The sequence below is a fragment of the Eumetopias jubatus genome, unplaced genomic scaffold, assembly GCF_037043125.1.
Source record: "Eumetopias jubatus isolate StellerSeaLion01/CBP00866 unplaced genomic scaffold, mEumJub1_p1.0 scaffold_7, whole genome shotgun sequence".
Taxonomy (NCBI): Eukaryota; Metazoa; Chordata; class Mammalia; order Carnivora; family Otariidae; genus Eumetopias; species Eumetopias jubatus.
The window spans coordinates 97,769,687-97,793,275 of record NW_028274813.1 but is presented as its reverse complement, the minus strand read 5'-3'; the positions used below and the strand labels follow the sequence as shown (position 1 = coordinate 97,793,275).

The following is a 23,589-nucleotide window of genomic DNA, read 5'->3' as shown; positions in this document are numbered from 1 at the left end:
CCTATTATCTGGATATTCCATAAATTTAATTTTGAATAACCCTTATCAGCATTTGAGTCTCCAACCTTCATAGTATCATCTTTCAGAATAAACATCTGTAATTGATTTCAGTGGCAACACTTCAAATTAAGTACAAAGTAAGAGATTTATATTTTACACCTTGTTTCAGTATAGCCCATTAATGCTGGGCTTTATTGATGCTATTTTAGAACTATAGCTATTCTTTGAGTCTTTCAGGTTGAAAAGTGTAAGTTCAAAGGTTCTGATTTGGATATTGTCTTTAAAGTGAAAAATTAAAGCAACCAGCATATGTTGATTAAAAAAAAAAAAGGAACCTACTCCTTTAGTCTTCTCCATTCTCAACTGAGAGTAACTATTCTTTCTGTTGCATCAGTTCTACCTTCAGTATATATATCTCAAATTTAACCACATGTTCTTAGCCTCCTAACAGGTCTCTTCTTTCTACCCTATTCTCTACACAGCAACCAGGGTGATCCTCTTAAAACATTAAATGAGATGTCATTCCCTCCGATGGCTTCCCATTTCAGTCAGAGTAGAAGTCAAAGCCATGCTGCTGCACTTCCAAATGGCTCCTATGTGTTTCAAATTGAGAAGTAATCTGACTTCTCTTGGTTCATGTTCTAAAAGTAATATTATGAATAGATCCAAAAGAAAATAATGGAGGCCAGCTTTCTCAACTATTCCTAATTAAACACAAGCCAAAAAAAAGGAATCAAAATTATTTTTTTTAATTTATTCATTTATTTAAGTAATCTCTACACCCAATATGGGGCTCGAACTCATGCCCCTGAGATCAACAGTCACATGTTCAACTGACTGAGCCAGCCAGGTGCCCCAACAGGGATCAAAATTATATTCTCATTTAGTCACCACTGAGTAGCTCAAAAAACTGGTATTTTTTAAATCTCTCCACTTATCTAGTTTAATATGAAACAACACTCACTTTTTTTGTTAAGCAATTCCACTATAGTTACTGCGTTCAAGTTCCTCAGATAAGAAGAGCTCCAATGGATAGAGTATCTGCCCTGATACCTGATCTCCTTCTCTCGCTGCAGTGAGATTTGAGCTGAAAAACCTGCAGTAGGGCGCCTCCCTACCCCATCCTAGGTAATGAACATCCTCTCTCCCTTTATGAACTTTTATTGAACCCAGAACAAGTCCTGTGGTTCCCTATTTCCTCTCCCATGAACCTGGCCTACTCCCTTATACATACATAAAACTCAGCAAAAAGCCAAGAGTGCCACAGTGAGGAAAGAGGCACATCTGGGCCTTGGCAGACACAGCTCTATCCTCTTCACTCAGTGAACTACGAGACGGACTGACAAACACAAGAAGAATGAGGGGAAGCCAGTTTTAAAAAACTTCATACAGTAGCCACAAGTTTCAGGAACTGAACAGAACCCATTATTTGTGAACTATGTTTCATCCAGTACCAAAGAATGTCCTTGACAAGTATTTCTTAATTGAGCAATTGAATCTCTACTCTCAATAACCAAAAGGAATGATTTAAATATTCTTTATTTTCCTTTACATTTACAAAAAGGCTTCTTCACACCAGAAAAGGCTAGGTGGTATTCAAAAGAATGTTCCTTAGGGCATATTAGAGTTTAATGAAGTAATCACTATCAATAATTATAAATCCAAACCAACTTAATCCATTTTATGCCAAAAACATTTGTTATTTACTAAGTACTTGATATACCTTTAATTCACAATTGATCGAGTTCATATTTAAATACATTTAATATATATAAATCATTTACTTTATTTTTTCAAATTTTGCTACTATATGAAAGAAAAAGTTTAATAAATTGCTTTTAATATCAAAGTCACTTGAAGGAGAAATCACAACAGTCTATATATCTCGTAGCCACATATCAAGTGACTGCAATCAACTATACCCAGAGGCAAACAGAGAAGCTAGAAAAAATGCTTAAATAAAGCTCATGCACTCTTTCCCACAAGAGAAGTGAAAATCATTCCCTGGCTTATTTTCATATACCAACAGTCTCTTGATTTTAACAAGAGACACCTCATTTTAATCCTAGTCAGTTTTTAGCAGGTTATAGAACCAAATAGACTATACAGTATAATAAAAGCCAAAAATTGCTCAGTCCTGCTAAAAACTGACAAGCTAAGAAATTACTATAGGTAATAAGGAAAGAAAAAATAAAAATGCCACATATATACATGCACAGAAATCAGAAAAAGATTCCCATAGAACCAAACAATCCTATCAACCTTCATCATAATAAATATCCCTGTATTAGAGCAAAGTACAACAAATAAATATTCATGACTATAATACTGATAAAGCTAGATATCAGGTAAGCTTTAAGAAAATAAAACTCATAATACAGTTTATAAATATTTTATTCAAAAATGACTACAACAAAGTTGCTTCTTCAAAAAATTCAACTGAATATAATTTATACTATCAGAAACAGTGACAAACAATATGTAAATCCTCAACTGTCAAATCATTTTCCCTATCGGCTAATTGTAAGAGCTCCTTTACTCCACTTGAATAGTAACTATCCTGTGAATTGGGAATATCCCTAAAGTTTTATCTGACCCAAAATACGCTAGTAACCCCTAAGGCCCTGGGCATTTCCTCTAAACCTGCTCAGTAAACAAAGGTAAAAAGCTAAATGTGAATTTTGAACTTAATTATATACTTTAGATACTTTTTTAATGAATAATTACTTTTAAATATAAAGGATGAAGCTGAACACTTTTTGGTATAAAATGCATGCAAATAACCAATGGATTCTTTTTCAGATGGGATAAAATAATAAAATAATCTTAAATACCTAATTCAGTAGCTAGATTTTATCTTCCTCTTCATTCTTAGAGGGAGAAAATTTTTTTCAAGTTTAACACCAAAATTTTTCCCTTTTCAACTAGCCTAAAAAGTAGGAACTGTATTTTATATTTGCAGACAGTAGTAATGCTTAAAACAGGGTTATCACTTCAATAGCTTCTAACAAATCAAAATGGCAAAACTTCTACCTGGTCCTGGAACAGCTTTCCTTAGAAGTTTTACCAGCTTTTATTTCTTAGAAAAAGACATAATAGAAGAGAATAGTAGAAGTACCATATGGAAAAATTCAAACAAGTCATCCACACATGAGGTAACTGAGTATAATATAGAAATGACATATACATCCCATTTCCAAATGTGATTCCACATAAGAATTAAGCCCTCGTACCGTAAGCCATTCACTGTATGTACTGAATTCACTTCTCTCCTAAGGCATCTAAAATGATACCAATTATATATATCATTCTTGAGAGGATTGAGAAAACAGTCATCCAAATAATTTCTAAGTTCATCAGCGTAGATGAAGAAGTATGGCTCGGAAAAAATCTATACAAATTATTATCCATCCTGGGATCAAGCATTAAAAATAACACAGTATCCTCAAGAACACACACTATCTACGGTGATTTGACATATACAACCTATTAAAAGGCTAGTCTATTATTTGAATATAATTTTTTGATCAACATATTTCAAATTAAAACCATCAATAAACTAGCTTTTACTAGGTCCTAACCATGTGTCTGGTCTTTTCTTAAAAGCACAAGAGTGGAGGACACAATTCCTACCAACAAAAAGCTTATTACTAAGAAAATAAGTCTAGCACACAACACAAAAACACATAAACAAGAAGCTGCAAGAACAGCCACAAGAGCAAAACCATGATGAAGGCTTGAGATTCAGGGTGTAGAACAGAGAGAAAGCTGCTGGTTAGGTAAAATAAGGATCTTGAGAACTGTAGGCAAATCATGGAGTTTGAAGATTTACTTTTGTTTTTTACTAGTTTTTAAACAAGACCAAACTCTGAACTAAGTAATTTTTAATGATTTTTATCTACTCTGCTTTTAATACCAAAATGCATTAATATTAGAATGTATTACACCACAGTGAATTTTCCAAAAATAGAGACAATCTTAGCCCAGCCAAAATGTCATATAGCACATGCTTGGGAACTTAGGTTCTTGAAACAGCATACATGTGAAAAGAAAACCTCATATAAATATTTGTCTGGAGCTAAGATTAGCATTGGGGGGAAACTCAAAATATATGTGCTTTCAAGTTAAAGCTAAAAACTAAATGCTTATTTTCCTTGTGCGGGCCTACAGTTGTACGCTTACTGCTGACTGGATCCTTTCCGAACAACACACCCAGCACTTCAAGAGACCCGACCGCTCTGCCAAGATTTCTGCCTTGAAAGAGCCTTTGTTGCTATGGCAATCTCATGTTCTCAGGGAACCAAGTTCGCAGCACCCTATGATACATACATGAACAATGTTCAAACTCGGCCTGTTTCCTCCTCAAGGCACAGGGAATATCCTGTGTCACAATCATAACAATTTTTACTTGCTGTAATACAAGGTATCAACAGTATCTGCCAATTCATGGAGAACCAGAGTTACTTCAAAATAAATAGCTGCATCTAAAGAGGAGAGAGAACTGTGGGTGGGAACCTCCTTTCTTATTATAAAGCAGATGTCCTAAAGTATGAAAGCCAATTAAATAAAACCCTGAGTCCAACTGAAATTTGATCAAAGATTTCTCCCTTATCATAGATCTCAAAACACTTTCCTAAAAAAATAAAATAAAAATAAAAATACAGGTGGGATCCCTTGGTTAAGATTGTCCTCTACCCTGACTGAAGATTTAGCACCTTATTTGAACACACAAAGCTAAATTCTGCCTAGAATTAAAGCTTTCCTTAGGAAGAAAGAGTAAAGGCTCTGAAAGTTAGAGGCTGTAAAGTATACTCTGTCAAAATTTCATAAAGAATATATTTGCTAATAAATAGCACATGTGAAAAATCACAGCCAGAGTTCAAGTGCATGTTTCCAGATGTAAAATACTTCTGACCTAAAGAAATTATTTTTTCATCTATACTCAACTTACAGTGCCCCACATTCCCATATTGAATAAACTGTGCTTTCTATTCTCAAGTAGCTCTCAGGTTAACAGCAAATACCGTAACAGTAAAATCCAAAAATCAAGCACTGAAAAAGTGTGATGAAGGCAATGACCTTCCCTAAGATTCTGAAAATAACCTCAATTTTAAGAAGTGTATGTGTTTCTAGAAAATAAAAGTCAGAGTAAAGAGTATTTAAATGCTGAATTTATCTTTTGCAATTGATTTTCATTACAATATCAAAATATAATTCCACAGGGAGTGAAAAACATTGGCCTTGACACATCGATACAAATTAAATCTGCTTCAAAGAAACATTCACTTCAAGGAAAGTTCTAAGATATTTTTTCCAATATGCAGGCTATGAGCATTTAATTCTTCTATATAAACTCTGTCAAACAGACTAGACAGGCTCATGGAAAATTATTTAAATGCACACATATTAATGAACGCAGTTCGTTTCCAGTTCATTAGGGGTTCTGAATTCCTGAAAGTCAAGTTGTTCATAATATCATTCCAAATACTTAATGGAATTTAGAGCTAAAAGACAAGTAAAGATGTCTGAAAAGTTCCAAATTTTCTATCAGAAAATAACCTGAGAAATTAAGTAACAACAATCTCCTTTTTCTTTGCAAACTGAGGTGCAGGTAGGTTACATCATTAACTGTAAGAACTTTCTCCTCTGTGATACTGTGTTTTTGGTTTTTGGTTTTACAAAATTACATTCCAGTTTCTCTCTTCATGTTCCTGAAATCTTTTCCTTGATATGGTTGGAAATGTCAATTGCTTCCGACGTCAATGAAGCTACCCTCTTTCTTTAAAGGAAGATGTCTAACGCAAGTTAAAGGTCAGTGACCCAAAAGACTAAAGGCTACCTAGAACAGAAACAGTTGTAACAGACCTTTTATCCAATACAGGAATCAAGAGTGGAGTTTAAGCCATAGTGTCAAGCATTTTGCAAAGCAGCATTAACAAAGACCAAACCCATCACACCTCAGATGTGCAAATCCAATCATTTTCACACCTTACAAAATAGTAAAGAGAAACTGGCAGCTAAAATTAACTCTAGATCATGGCTTTCAAAGGTTTTTTGGGGCTTTTTGTTGTTGTTTCTGTTGTATTTTTTTTTTTACTACAATCCACTGTTAAATACATTTTATATCACCACCTAGTGTATATAAATGTATATTTATATACCAAACTAAAATTTTATGAAAACAATCCTATAAGTACATGTGATGCATTCTCATAGCTTCTGTTCTGTTGCATTTATCACGATGTGTGAGATCCACTAAAATGTTTTCTCAACTCACTAACGGGTAATGGCCTGCAGTTTGAAAATGATGGAAATTGTAAGTTAACTATTACTAATACAAAGCCTCAAGAAGAGCAGTTTTCAGACATTCATTCCCCAAATATTAATATGACATGCATAATACTATGTATTTGACTACACTGTGCTAGATATTATACTGCAAGATCTTGAGACTGCTCATACAAATATAACTATAGTGTCTTGTACTCTGGTGGTTTTTATTTTAATAATAAGGTTAGATACACAAGGGGAAAAAGACAGATGGGTTAACCCATTTATTAAGTTTTTTCACAGTATTTTTTCTAACATGTCTAAAAGAATACCAAAAGGTTTATATTTGTATTAGAATTACTATTATAGTATATTATACATAGTCTCTCTTCTTAGATATATGGAACTATATTAACCATATGCAATACATCTTTCTCATCCTTGAAGCAGTTAACAGAACAGGTACTTATTTACTGAACTAATGGCTATATATCATCTTAAAGAACAGTTTAAATCTCAAAGAATTAGGATAAGGCACAATAAAACAGTTTTGGGTTAACAAAAGTAATTTTGGATACAACTACCAAAATACCTCAAATATCAAATCAAATCTCTGGAAGCCTAAATTCTGCTCTATGCATTTGTAAGACTTTTGAAATTACTTAAAAATAGAATTTTATTGTAAAAATGACTAAACCAAATTCCATAATCCAGTTATTATTAGTAAAATCCCTATTTGAAAAATCCATGAGTAGCTAGTACATTTTAATTTAATCATTTCTTTTCTACAACAAAGGAATATGTCCAACTCAAATTCTTCTGGGAATAAATCAGAATACAAATAAATTACATAGTTAACAAATGCATTTTCTAGCTTTACAACTCAGAGATAGTGATTTCATTGATAAAAGAGATATTCACTATATTTTACAGCATACTTACTGTGATTATTCAGATTAATTCTGTCATTTCAAAAAATTGAACAAAGATTTCACTATTTCTTTTTAAGACCAAAATGAAATGAAACAGATGGCCTGTTAACTTTATCTAATTCAATATTTGCTTACACCAACACCAAAACATAACATTTTCTTAAACAATGTTATTAAGTGGTAACACACATAACCATTTCAATAATGTAGACATATGACACCTGAATGTAAAATTTTTTCTCAACAATTAAGAGATTGAACAGCCAAGTCTGATTAAACTGTCTCCAATTCTTTAATTTACAGTGGATTAGACTCTTGGAAGAAAATGGTCTCCTACGTGTGGAAGGTTTTTCTCCTATAATAACTGGATTCTGGGATGCCTGGGTGGCTCAGTCGGTTAAGCATCTGCCTTCCGCACAGGTCATGATCCTGGAATCCCGGAATCAGGGTCACCCTGCATTAGGCTCCCTGCTCAGCAGGGAATCTGCTTCTCCCTCTCTCTCGGGCCCCCCACGCAGCTCACATTCTCTCTCTTGCTCGTTCATTCTCTCTCTCTCAAATAAATAGATAAATAAATAAAATCTTAAAAAAAAACTGGATTTTTACTTCCATTTTTCATAAAGCCAGGTGGTTAACACCTCACAGATCTTTAAGAGTGCTCATCAAACCATTAGAGACTTTGTTCTCTACATGAAACAGTGTAGAGACAGTCACTAGGGAAAGGAAAGAACTATTTTTCCACTGGACTGATTGTAAGGCAGCTCGGTTGTGCCATCTTACCTGGTGAAATAACTAGAAATCTAGTTTAAGTTTTCAGGATATAGGTTCGCTCTACTTTTAGAGTATTGTAGCCTCTCTGTGGAAACAATGGATACTCACAGTCTATTAGGTTTGCAGCACAAATTAGTCTTTCATCCACATATCACAAAGAAAATGCCAGGCTCATAGTAAGTGCTCAAATATTTCTTGAATGAACAAGTATTTAAACAGCTACTACATGCAAAGCTCTGTCTAAGTCCTGGGAATATAAAGGATCCAGAACATCATCAATCAGAATCCTATTTGCCATAAGAAACAGACAAAAATTCAAAATAAGACATGACCCAACAAGAGAGAGTTTTCTCATTCTGCTACAGGAAGACAACATAATGTAGATTTTTTTTAAAAAGCACTGAAGTTGAAACCCATTCCCAGTTTCACAATCCACTAGATAAGTAATATAAACTTGTTAACTTAATATTAAAAAGCTAGATTTCTCTTAATATTAAAAAGCTAGATACAGGGACATCTGGGTGGCTCAGTCGGTTAAGTACCTGCCTTTGACTCAGGTCATGATCCCAGGACCCTGGGATTGAGTCCCACATCAGGCTCCCTGCTCAGGGGAGAGTCTGCTTCTCCCTCTGCCTGCCGCTCCCCCTGCTTGTGCACGCATGCTCACCCTCCCTCTCTGACAAATAAATTAATTAAATAAAATAAAAGCTAGATACATAAGCCTAATTTAAACATAAACTCAATAATGTTTATGTTAAAAAAAGCTAACTGCAGTTTTTATGTGAGCTTTTAATATATGTATGAGACTACATACAATACATGGCCTAATATACTTAGAATGTGGCCAGTGCAACTGTGGAAATGAATTTTCTTTTTTAAAAATAATTTAAAGCAAAAATATATAATGGGGAAAAGACAGTTTCTTCAATAAATGGTGCTGGGAAATCTGGACAGCTACACACAAAAAAATGAAATTGAACCACTTTCTTATATCACACACAAAAATAAATTCAAAACAGATTAAAGACCTAAATTTAAGATCTGAAAACATAAAACACCTAAAAGAAAATATAGGCAATAACTCTTGGGATATTAGCTTTAATAATATTTTTCCGCATGTCTCCCTAGAAAAGGGGAAAATGAAAGAAAACTAAACAACTGGAACTACACCACACTAAAAAGCTTTTTGTACAACAACAGAAACCAATAACAAAACGAAAAAGATAATCTACTGTATGTGAGAAGATATTCACAAATGTACATCTAATAAGGGGATAATATCTAAAATATATAAAGAACTCTTTACAATACCAGAAAAATAAATAGCCCAATTAAATAATGGGCAGAGAACCTAAACTGACATTTTGCCAAAGAAGACATGGCCAAGAGACTGATGAAAAGATGCTTGACATCATTAATCATCAGGGAAATGCAAAACAAAACCCCAATGACATATTACCTCAAACTAATCAGAATGACTGTATCAAAAAGACAAGAAATAACAACCGTGTAAAGATGTGGAGAAAAGGGAACATTAGTGGACTATTAGTAGGACTGTAGATTGTTGCAGCCACTGTGGAAAACAGTGTGGGGATTCCTCAAAAAATTAAAAATAGAAGTACCATACAACCCAGTAATTCTGCTTCTGGATATTCAAAGAAAACAAAAACACTAATTCAAAAATATATATGCACCCCTATATTCATTGCAGCATTATTTACAATAGCCACAATATGGAAGCAACCTATGTCCACTGATACATGAATGGATAAAGAAGATGTGATACATGTACACAATGGAATATTATCCAGCCATAAAAAAGAATGAAATCTTGTCATTTGTGATAACGTGGATGGGTGACCTAGAGAAAATTGTGCTAGGTAAAATAAGAGAAAGACAAATACCATATGATTTCACTTTTATATGGAATCTAAAAAAACAAAACAAATGAACAAACAAAAATCAGACACAGACTCATAAATACAGAGAACAAACTCGTGGTTGCCAGAGAAAGGAGAGGGGGATAGGCAAAGTAGGTGAAAAGGGATCAACAGGTACAAACTTTCAGTTATAAAATAAATAAGTGATGGGGATTAAAAATTACACCACAGGGAATATAGTCACTAATAATGTAATAAATATGCATGGTGACACAGTAACTATACTTGCTATGGTGAGCATTTAATAATATATATAACTGCTAAATCATTATGTTGTACACCTGAAATACATAATATTATATGTCAACTATAATTAAAAACTCTAAAATACTAATTTAAATATAAATAGGCAGAACTTCTGTTTCCAGTAAAGAAAGATAACATGGAGTTAAAGGGACTGGATTTACATTCTTGCCTGTAAAAAAGCATAAAAGGAAGAAAATAAATGTCAGTGCTTTTTCAAGACACTGGACAACAGGCAACAAAGAACATTAATCTCCAAGAGGCAAGATACAAATTATATGAGCCCCATAAATGACCAAACTTACTGACTTGAGGAAGTTTCCAGGCTGAGGTACAGAGAAGGGGAATGAAGATGGAGAATGATGGACTCATTGAGTTGGAAACATGGATATGGACATCATAGAGTAAAGAGGACAGAGAATCAAAGTGCAGCACTGAGAGCAAGCAAATTCCTACAGACAGTTCTCTTTGAGTACTAATCAACACATGCATGTGAGAAAACTACCTGAAGCCTGAGAAAAAATAACCCCCCAAAATAAAAGGTAACAGTGCCAGGCACTCATACTGGGCCAGTAATAGTGTCTGTTCCTAGCAGCGAGACTGGAAAACTTCATGAATCCTGGGGTGCTGGTAGAACACATAAGAACATATTCCTTCAGTAGTGAGGAATAATTAGCCCTAAACTAAGCACTGCTCTGCATCTACCTAACAAATCTTAGCAAGCAAGACGAGAAAGGACCAAGCTGTTTCAAAGTAATTTAACTACAAACTAAAGCAAAGTTTAACATTTTTAGTAATACAGAAATATACAACGCCACACGAGGTAAAATTCACAATGTCTGGAAACTAATAAAAAATTACTAGGCATACAAAGAAGCAGAAAAGTACAAACCCTACAGAGGGGTAGAAAAAAAAAATCAATTAAATCCAACCACAACTGACACAGATGTAACAATGAAAACACCAGAATATTAAGTTAGTTATTATAAACTATTCCATATGTTCAAAAAGATTAGACACATGGAAAATAATAAAAAAATATAAATCAGTTTGTAGATATGTAAATAACAATGTATGAGAAGGTTGGAAGATGGCGGTAGAGGAGGAGGACCCTACAGTCACCTGGTTCCCCGAATACACCCAGGTAACTATCAAAATCATAAATACCCCAGAAATTGACCTGAAGACTAAGAGAACAAACTCCACAACAAAAGGTAGAGAAGAGAACACATCAAAGAAAGTAGGAAGTATGGAGACACATTCTGGAAGAGAAACAGATCATGGCTGCTATGGTGCAGAGGGAGCAGCAGTCACCAAGAAGGGCAAGAGACAAACTAGCACATAGGGGAGCACACAGGGAAAACCAATTCCCATAGCAGTTGCCTTGGAAAGCAAAAGGAGTCAAATTTTGTAAGTTCTTGAAACCAGTAGGGCTTATCATCTGGAGTTTTAAAGGTCAGTGTGCTTGGTTCTGTGAGAGCCAAGAGAGCCTTGCGCCGCTCTTAGAGGAGCACAGGCAAACAACCTACAGACATACAGCATGGAAACAGTGGTCTGAAGAGCGCCTCGGGCACAAAGTAGGGAGGTTATATGCTCATCTCAGAGCATATTCCAGAGAGACCCCCTCAAGGAACAAAGAAACTAGCTCATGCCATTTCTGTCTCCTACCCCTCAGCATAAGCAAGAGGTGACCTGCACGAACCAGCACAGCACCAACACTCTCTACCTAACTTGCATACATCAAGCCTAACCCCTCCCCCCGCCCCGGAACATCAGTGGAAATGCCCTTTACAGTTACATTTGCCTCAGTGCCAGCACAGCAGGCTCCCTCCCCAAGAAGAGTGGCCCAAACTTCTGCTCATACCATGTCTCCCAATACAGGAGTTTTAGGGCTTTGGTTCTGCTGATGGTGGCAACAGGTCTCACTTCACAAACAGACCAGAACACATGTAATTAAAACACGCCCCACATTCAGGCCAGGGACCAAACACTACCTAAAAAGGCAAAGAGAGGTTCTGCAGATGACTAACCTAAACGATAAAGTGGGCAGGACAAAACAGCAGAGCACACACAGCACACAATGGAGACACTCCTGGAAGTGCCAGGGCCCTGGGGAACAGGAGATACTACACAGCAGGGCACTATGGGACCTCTTCTTCTTAAGGCCATTACCCTCAAGAGCAGGAGACATAGCTGACTCTCCTAACACACAGAAGGAGACAAAGAGACTTAGACAAAAAGAGAAGAAATAGAAATTTATCCCAAATAAAGGAAGAAAAGAAGGCCACAACTAGAGACCTAAGCAAAACAGATATAAGTAACATACCTGATAGAGAATTTAAAGTAATCATCCTAAGGACACTCACTGGACTTTAGAGAAGAGTGGAAGACATAAGTAAGATCTTTAACACAGGAATAAGGAATAAGATAGCAGAGATTAAGGGCTCAATAAATGAAATGAGAAACACACTTGATGGAATGAACAGCAGGCTGGAAAAAGAAGAGGAATGAAATGATAACCTAGAAGGGCAATGGAAAGTAACTAAGCTGAACAAAAGAGAGAAAAAAGTATTGTACAAAACAAGTACAGACTTAGGGAACTTAGTGACTTGATCAAACGTATTAACATTGATATTATAGGATTCCCAGAAGGAGAGAAAGAAAAAGGGACAGGAAATTTATTTGAAAAAATAATAGCTGAGAATTTCCCTAATTTGGGGAAGGAAACATATCCACATCCAGGAGGTGCAAAAAACTCAAAATCAACAAAAGCAGATCCACACCAAGACATACAACAATTAAATTGGCAAAATATAGTGATAAAGAAAAAAAATTTAAAGCAGCAAAACAAGACAGTAACTTACACAGGAAAACCCATAAGGCTAGTAGGAGGATTTTTCAACATAAACTTTCTAAGCCAGAACAGAGTAACATGATATATTCAAAGTGCCGAATGGGAAAAATCGGCAGCTAAAAATAATCTATCCAGCAAGGCTATCATTCAGAATAGAAGGAGAAATAAAGAGTTTCCCAGACAAAAACTAAAAAAGTTATGACCACTAAAAGAGCCTTGCAAGAAATATTAAAGGGGACTCTTTGAGTGGAAAGCAGAGACCAAGAATGAAAGTAAAAGGCAGGAAACACAAAAGCAGTAAAAATGAATATTTCTGTAAAAAATCAGTCCAGGAACTCATACAATAAAAGGACGTAAAATATAACAACATATACCTAAAACATGGGGAGGAAAAGAGTAAAGAATGAGTTCAAAGTTAAATGACCATCAACTTAATATAGGCTGCTATATGCAGAAGACATTATATACAAACCCAATGATAACCATACATCAAAAACCATTGATAAATATGAAAAGAATAAAGAGAAAGAAATCCAAATATATCACTAAAGAAAATTAGCAAACCATGAGAGAAAAACAAGAAAGGATCAAAGGAAATCTTCAGAAACAACCACAAAACAATAAAATGACAATAAATACATATTTATCAATACTTTGAATGTAAATGACCTAACCACTCCAATCAAAATAGATTTAAAACAAAACACGACCCATCTATATGCTGCCTGCAAGGAAATCATTTTAGACCTAAAGACACTTAAAGATTGAAAGTGAGAGGACAGAGAAACATCTGATGAATATGATGTTTCATCATGCAAATGAACATCAAAAAAAAAAAAAAACAGAGTAGCAATACTTATATCTGACAAAACAGACTTTACAACAAAGACCATAACAAGAGACAAAGAAGGACACTACATTTTAATAAAGACAATCTCAAAAGAAGATACAACAATAGTAAATATTTTTGCATCCAACACAGAAGCACCCAAATACATGAAACAATAACAAACATAAAGAAACTAATCAATAATAATACAATAATAGCAGGGGACTTTAACATCCCACTTACATCAATGCACAGATCATCTAAACAGAAAATCAACAAGGAAACAATGGCTTTCAATGACATACTAGAAAAGATGGCCTTAACAGATATATTCAGAACATTCCATCCTAAGACAGAATACGCATTCTTTTCAAGTGCACATGGAATATTTCCCAGAATAGATCATATATTACACCACAAAACAAGCCTCAACAAATTCAAGAACATCGAAGTCATATCATGCATCTTTTCTAACTACAATGTTATGAAACTGCAAGTCAATCACCACAACAAAAAATCTGGAAAGACCACAAATACATGGAGAATAAATAACAGGCTGCTAAACAATGAATGGGTCAACCAGGAAATGAAAGATGAAGTAAAAAAGTACGTGAAACAAATGGTCCAAAACCTTTGAGATGCAGCAAAAGCAGTTCTATGAGGGAAGTATATAGCAATATGGGCCTACCTCAAGAAGAAAAATCTCAAATAATCAACCTAACCTTACACCTAAAGGAGCTACAAAAAGAACTAACGAAACCTAAAACCAGCAGAAAATAAAGATTAGAGCAGAAATAAATGATATAAAAACTAAAAAAACCAATAGAACAGATCAATGAAACCAGGAGCTGGTTCTTTGAAGAACAAAAATAAATAAATTGACAAACCTCTTGCCACATTCATCAAGGAAAAAAGAGAAAAGACTGAAATAAATAAAATGACAAAGAAGAGAGGAGAAATAACAACCAACACCAAGAAATACAATTATAAGATATTATGTCCAACAAATTGGACAACCTGGAAGAAATGGATAAATTCCTAGAAACAAATAACCTACCAAAACTGAACCAAGAAGAAATAGAAAATTTGAACAGACCAATAAAGAGCAAAGGAATTGAATCATGAATCAAAAAACTCCCAAGAACAAAAGTCCAGGCTTCACAGGCAAATTCTACTAAACATTTAAAAAAGAATGAATACCTGCTCTTCTCAAAATATTACGAAAAACAGAAGGAAAACTTCCAAACCCATTCTATGAGGCCAGCATTACCCTGAAACCAAAACTAGATAAAGACAACACTAAAAAGGGGAACAAGCCAATAACCCTGATGAACATAAACACAAAATCCTCAACAAAATATTAGAAAACCAAATCTAACAACACATTAAAAAGAAATAACGTGATATATGAGAAAGGATAAGAACTGTATGATCATTTCAGTAGATGCAGACAAGGCATTTGACAAAGTACAACATGGATTCATGACAAAAACCCTCAACCAAGTAGAAAACCAAAATACTCCACCAAAACTGATACACAAATTCAATAAAGTTGCAGCATGCAAAATCAATGCACAGAAATCTGTTGCATTTCTAAACACCAATAATAAAGCAGCAGGAAGAGAAATCAAATTAACAATCCCATTTACAATTGCACTCAAAATAATACCATTCTTAGGAATAAACCTAACCAAAGAGGTGAAAGACCTGTACTCTGAAACCTATAAAACACTGATGAAGGAAACTGAAGAGGACACCAAGAAATGGAAAGACATTCCATGCTCATGAATTGCAAAAACAAATATTGTTAAAATGTCTAGATTACCCAAAGCAATCCACAGATGTAATGAAATCCCTATGAAAATACCACAGCATTTTTCACCGAACTAAAAAAAACTTTAACATTTGTATGGAACCACAAAAGACCCTAAAACCAAAGCAATTCTGAAAAAGAAAAGCAAAGCTAGAGGCTTCACAATTCTGAACTTCAAGCTCTATTACAAAGCTGTAGTAATCAAAACAGTATGGTACTGGTGCAAAAACAGACATATAGATCAATGGAACAGAATAGAAAACTCAGAAATGAACCCAAAACTATATGGTCATCTAAATCTTCGATAAAGCAGGAAAGAATACCCGATGGGAAAATGACAATCTTCAACAAAGGGTGTTGGGAAAACTGGACAGCCACATGCAAAAGAATGAAACTGGACTACTTTCTTACACCATACACAAAAATAACTCAAAATGGATGAAAGACCTAAATGTGAGACCTGAAACCATAAAAATCCTAGAAGAGAACACAGGCAATAACTTCTCTGACACTGGCCATTAAGAACTTTTTACTAGAAGATAGGTCTCCTGAGGTAAGGGAAACAAAAGCAAAAATAAAACATTGATATTACACCAAAATAAAAAGTTTCTGCACAGCAAAGGAAACAAGCAATCAACAAAACTAAAAGGCAACCTACAGAAGGGGAAAAGATACTTGCAAATGCCATATCTGAAAAAGGGTTAGATCCAAAATATATAAAGAACCTACAAAACTCAACACCCAAAAAACAAATAATCCAATTAAAAAATGGAGAGAAGACATGAACAGACATTTCTCCAAAGAAGACATACAGATGGCCAACAGACACATGAAAAGATGCTCATTATCACTTACCATCAGGGAAATGCAAATCAAAACTACAATGAGATATAACCTCATATGTGTCAGAATGGCCAAAATCAACAGCACAAAAAATCACAGGTGTTGGCAAGAATGCAGAGAAAAAGGAACACCCGTGTACTGTTGGGGGGGAATGCAAACTGGTGCAGCCACTATGAAAGTTCCTCAGAAAGTTAAAAAAAAAACTACCCTACAATGCAGCAACTGCACTACTGCGTATTTACCCAAATAATACAAAAACCATATTTTGAAGGGATATATGCACCCCTATGTTTATAGGAGCATTATTTACAATAGCCAAGATATTGGCTATCAACTGATGAATGGATAAATATATATATATACACAATGGAATATTATTCAGCTATAAATTGTCTATCGACTGATGAATGGATAAAGATGTAACACACACACACATATATATACACACACAATGGAATATTATTCAGCCATAAAAAAATGAAGTCTTACCATTTGCAACAACGTGACTGGAACTACAGAGTACAATGCTAAGTGAAGTTAAGTCAGAAAGACATATACCATGATTTCACTCATATGTGAAACTTAAACAAAACAAATGAGCAAAGGGGGAAGAAGAGAGAGAGAGAGAGACAAATCAAGAAACAGACTCTTGATGATAGAGAACCCACCTCCCCTCTGATAACCATAGGTTCTCTATACAGCAACATAACACAAAGACTGGGAGAAGAGAGATGGATTTATATTACAGTCAAGTGACTACACTATATGTAAAAAGACATAATATCACTTATGGTATGCTGAGTTAAGTTGAAAATGTGTACTATAAATTCTAAAGTAACCACTAAAATAACAACTTAAAAAGTATACTTAATAAAGTAATAAAAATGCAAAACAGAATCATAAAAAAACAATCGATTTTTTAAAAAGCAGTAAAAGAGGAAAAAGGCAACAAAGAACACAAGATAAAACAAAACAAATAGCAAGATGATGGATTTAAGTCTAACCATATCAACAACCACATTAAATGTTCCAATTTAAAACCAAAGGTTTCAGACTAGATAGAAAGGTAAAAACCCAACTACATGCTGCCTACAATAAATGCACTTTAAATAGAACAGTTAAAAGTAAAAAATAAGAAAAGGTATACAATGCTAACACAATAAAAGAAAGTTGAAGTAAATATATTAATATCGGGCAAAGTAGATTTATAAGCAAAGAGTATTACCAGGGATAAAGGAGGCCATTTTATAATGATGAAATAGTCAATTCATCAAGAGGACACAGCAATCCTAATTAATGCATTTAATAATAGAGCTTAAAAATATGTGAAAAATAAACTGATATAACCACAAGGATAAATAAAAAAGACAATTCTAGTCAGAGATTTCAATCTCCCCTCTCAACCACTGACAAATCAACTAGACGGACAATATGAAAGGACATAAAAGACTTGAATAACACTATAAACCAAGATGACCTGATACTTAAAAAAAACACTCCATCCAACCAGAGCAGAAGATGTATTATTTTCAAGTTCATGCAGAACATCTGCAAGACAAACCATATCCAGGCCATAAAATAAGACTAATAGGTTAAAAAAAACTCAATTAATACAAAGTATGTTCTCTGACCACAATGGAATTAAAGTAAAAATCAGTAAATGAGGGGTGCCTGGGTGGCTCAGTCAGTTAAGCATCTACTCTTGGTTTCTGCTCAGGTCATGATCTCCCACTTAGGAGGATCCCCAGCTGGGGGTCCCACTCAGCAAACAGTCGACTTCCCCTCTGCTCCTCACCCCCACTCATGCACACGCTCTAACAAATAAATAAATCTTTTTTAAAAAAATAAATAAGTATATACTATTTATTGTAAACAACTTCCAGAAATTTAAATACGTGTTGCTAATGGCTACTGTACTGAATGGCTCAGACTTACTGTAAAAACATTATCTAGAGCCTTTTCCTGTTTTCCCCACTCACTATGCCTTCACCTAGCATACTAACAAATCATGCACCAACTCTCTGGACAGAAGTAGATGTTTTAGCGTCTGTAGATCCATAACACTTTAATCATTGTTCTTAAAGCACTTTCCAAGTTGTACTGTTATTTATCTGTTCACGACTGTCTTCTCCAACAAATCAGAAGCTCTTCCAAGAGGAAGGCCATACCAAGTCACCTTCATATCCTAGACACCAAGCACAGAGCCTGGCACAAAGTATATGTTGAATAAATGTTAGAGTATATAGTTCAAGTTTTTTATGAAAGTTTTTTTGCAAACTAGTCTTTTTACACTGTTTTCTGTACCAAGAAACACCATGACAATTAGATATGTATATGTGATAAGGAAATTGTTAAATCATCCTTGCCCAAAGGAAATGCTTTTAATTCATATAACTGAGTTTCAGGAATTTTTTTACAGACTGGTTTTACATCTATAATTTTTCATCAATAAAATTACTGAATCCCTAATATATAACAATGTCTTATGTACTTGGAATAAATTATAGAATAAAATGAATAAAACAAAGGACGTTCTATTCATTCACATTCTAATGAAATAACTGAAAGAGTGGATTATGATACTTTTTGGTAGGTACTTTTTAAAAATTACCAAGATAACAAAACTGTATATTACTAAGTATTCATAATAATCTTAACAAATATAGAAACATACAAATTATGTTTAGGACACAGAATAATGTAAAAAGTAATGCAACTGTTTATCTCTATTTATCAATGAGATAAATAGTCCAGAACACCTAAAAAATTAAGACATCTAAAATAACTCAATAAGGAATGCCTGGGTGGCTTAGTCAGTTAAGTGTATGCCTTCGGCTCAGGTCATGATCCCAGGATCCTGGGATCTAGTCCCACATCTGGCTCCTTGCTCAACGTGGAGCCTGCTTCTCCCTCTGCCTGTCATTCCCCCTGCTTGTACACACTTCCTTGCTCGCTCTCTCTGACAAAAAATAAGTAAAATATTTAAAAATAAATAAAATAACTTAATGAAATGAATAAATATAAAAATCAAGGATTTCAACTATATTTTTCAGTGTTTAAAACTGTTTTACGTTTTAAGAGTGCTATGAAAATGACCTTTTTGGAAGTCATGAAACTGGACATTTTCTCTCATACACAGTCACCAACAAAATCTGGTTGGAATCAAGAGAAATCAGCAGAGAAAATCAGTTAATTTAAAGGTAATCTGTATTTGAGCCTTGTCCATTTCTTATAGATTATGATTTCTCTGGGGAAGAGAATGGGACTTTTCTTGTCCTTACCAAGGAAACGTATAAACATTCTCTTCCCTTAAATGATACAGAAAAATAAGTGCAAGTAGATTATGTAGACAAGTGAGTGGGTGGTGATACTTAGAATAACAGAACATGTTGGTATTCTATAGAGGCCTTAAAGACTGCTGTTACTTCTGTAGTTTTGGCTATGACCTTTGAGCTGATTCTGTCATAAACTTCAGCCCTCAGCTTCATTCTGAGGTGACTTCGCCACTGAAAATGTTTTATCCTCCTCAACCTACATAAAATGTCACTGGTATTTATTACTCCACTGGTATTTACCCCAGTTTGTCTAAACAGTCTCTTCTGGACTCAAGGGATTTTTTTTTAAAGAGCTGTCTTATGCAGGCTGCCGTGAAGCCAAGAAACTCTCATATACTAGCCTGAATTCTTCAAAGAGAGAAAAAACTTCTCCCTGGATATAAATTCTGATGTTCTGGAGTTAGAGTAACTTTTTCAGGTCACTATGACACCAGGGCAACATTCATTATACAGGCTTTTCTGTAGAGATCTGGAGGATGGACTTTAGCAATAAACACTATTTCAAGTTGTATACTGCTCTGTCACTTGGAAAGCATTTTCACATGCACAATCTTATAAACTCAAAGAAATCTTGTGGGGGCACCTGGGTGGCTCAGTCGTTAAGCGTCTGCCTTTGGCTCAGGTCACGATCCCAGGGTCCTGGGATCGAGTCTCACATCGGGCTCCCTGCTCCACGGGAAGCCTGCTTCTCCCTCTCCCACTCCCCTGCTTGTGTTCCCTCTCTGTGTCTTTATCTGTCAAATAAATAAATAATATCTTTAAAAAAAAAAATCTTGTGAACAGAACTTATTCACCACCATAGTGATAATAAATCACAAAAAAGAAAAACTGTGACATCACCTTGGATGGCCCACTCCACCTCACACTAATAACTCATTTAAGAAGAGGTCCTGTCAATTCCACATCTGCATGTTCTCACTTCTATCCTCACCCAGCTCGGCTCCATGCAAAGCTATCGTTTAAGCTGTGCAGCACAAACCTCCACGGGCATCACTCACAATGCAGTGTAATACCTGACCAGACATACGTGGTTGTCCTACCTTCATGAACACTGCCTCCACTCTGGTACATGTTTCCTGTTAGCCACACTACCTTCCTAAAAAGGAATGGGAATTTCTAATTTCAGCCGTAATATAGTAATTGGAACTGAATTTAACCTCTCATTACAAATAAGTAGAAAACTGGAAAATATGTCAAATGACTGCTTTCAGACAATGGAAAACAAATAGTGTAAGACTATGATCCCTGCGAAAAGGGAAACAAACTACATGAACTCTACCATCATCCTAGTTTCCTGCCTAGACACAATTTGTACATCACTGTGCAGGGAGGGGATCTCAAGCAAACCAGAGGATATCAATGAGTTGAGGGGACAAATATTAGAGTTCTGGAAGACAAGGACAGCTAGAATTTGTGGGGCAGAGATACAGAGGAAGGAGCTATGCAAAGAAAGATCTCCAGAAATCTGCATGGAGTTCCCATGAGTATGTTATTAACAGGAAATCACACAAGCATATGGTAAAACTCTACAAAGGCAGGCAAAAAATAACCCAAGAGTTGTTAAGTTGAACAATTCCCAGAACTCAAACAGGACTAGGAGATGTTATAAGTTGGAAGCAGTCAGAGTGGAGCATAAACATTGAAAACTCAAGGCATTCATTAAAAATCTCAGAAGGGTTATGACTTTGTCACAGGCTAAAACATTCTTAGCATAAAAGTTACTCTAGATCCACTATAATGAAGCTTTAAAAATAAGACTTGAAGCGGGGGCGCCTGGGTGGCTCAGTCGGTTAAGCATCTGCCTTCGGCTGAGGTCATAATCTCAGGGTCCTGGGATCGAGTCCCACATCTGGCTCCCTGCTCAGCGGGGAGTCTGCTTCTCCCTCTGCCTCCCTCTGCCTCCAGCTCCCCCGGCTTGTGCTCTCTCTGTCTCCCTGTCAAATAAATAAATAAAAGCTTAAAAAAAAAAAAAGACTTTAAGGGACTGAGTTGATTTCCAGTACCTAAATTTCCTGTCATAACAAAAGTTTATATTCTTTAAAAGAAGACAACAAAATCCAAACACTCAACAATGTAAGAGTCACAGCATCTAGAATCTAACAGAAATTTATCAGACACATGTGGAGGCAGGAAAATGTGACCCATAACTAGAAAAAAAACTGTCAACAGAAATAGGCCAAGAGTACAAAAGTAATGATATTAACAAAGAATTGAAAACAGAATAAAAATAGAAACATCATGAAGAAAGAGATACAAGACCAAAACAAAAGGCGGGGGGCAGCTTCTAGAAATAAAATACAGTATCTGGAATGAAAATTTTAAGGATAGGATAAACAAGAGATTAGATACTACAAAAGAAGAGATCAGTAGATTTAAGACACAATAGAAATGATTAAAACTGAACTATAAAGAGGAAGAAAACTGAAACAAATTTCATATAATCTCAGTAATTTATGAGGTATCAAGAAAGTTAACATAGGTGTAACTGGAGTCCTAAATGGAAAAATATTTGAAGATATAATAGCCAAAATGTTTTCAAATTTGATGAAACATTATAAACACACATACCAAACATATACATACACACATAAAAACCTCATAATCAAATTGCTGAAAACAAGAAAGTCTTAAAAGCAGCCAGAACGGAAAAACATCTCACATAAAATGGAACAAAAATTAAGACTTATTCTAGACTCATCATGAAAATGAGAGCAAAAATACAACGAAGAGACATCTTTAAATTGTCAAAAGAAAAAAGTCAATCCAGAATTCCATACCCAACAAAAATATCCCTCAAAGGTAAAGGCAAGGTAACTTTTGAAACCAGCAAAAATAAAGAGAATTCACTGCCCAGAGTCATGTACTGTAAGAAATTTAAAAGAAATTCTTCAGGTGAAAGGAAAATGAGACATGATAGAAACTCGGATATACAGAAAGGAATGAAGAATGATAGAAATAAAAAATATATGGATAAACATGAACTCTCTCTTAAGACTGATAGAGGAAAAAAAACAAGGAAAGACACAATTACCAATATCAAGAGGTAAAGATAAAATTCGAGTACATATCCTATACACAACAAAAAGGATAAAGGAGGGATGTCGAGGTGACTCAGTCGGTTAAATGTCTGCCTGGGGCTCAAGTCATGATCCCAGGGTCCTGGGATCGATACCCACAGTCTGCTTCTCTCTCTCCCCTTCTGCCTCTCCTCCCTGCTAGTCCTCTCTAATAAATAAATAAAATCTTTTTTTTAAAAGATTTTATTTATTTGAGAGAAAGAGAGAGAGATCACAAGTAGGCAGACAGGCAGGCAGATCATGACCTGAGCCGATGGCAGCTGCTTAACTGACTGAGCCACCAGGCACCCCATAAATAAAATCTTTAAAGTAAAAATCATAAAAATTAAAAAATAAAAGGATAATGGAGTATTATGAATAATTTTTAGAGCAATAAACTCAATAACAAATGAACTGGACAAATTCCTTGAAAGACACAAATTACAAAAACTGATTCAAGAAGAAATAGAAAACCTGAATCACCTTAACAACTAAAGAAACTGAATTCACAATTTCTAACCTTCTTACAAAGAAAATAGTAGGCCTGGAAGGTCTCACTGGTGAATTCTGTTACGTACTTAAGGAAGACATAAAACCACTTCTACACAAAACTCTCAGAAAATAGTAGAGGAGCAAGGGAACACTTTCCAATTCATTTGATGAGGCAAACATGACACTGATGCCAAAACCAAGACAAAAACAG

General features: G+C 35.0%; 1 protein-coding gene across 4 annotated transcripts in view; it reads right to left on the bottom strand.

The window, feature by feature from the left end:
- Window positions 1-23,589, bottom strand: part of TCF12 (transcription factor 12) — a 373,959-nt gene that overhangs the window by 325,664 nt on the left and 24,706 nt on the right. The gene's annotated exons all lie outside the window — the stretch shown is intronic.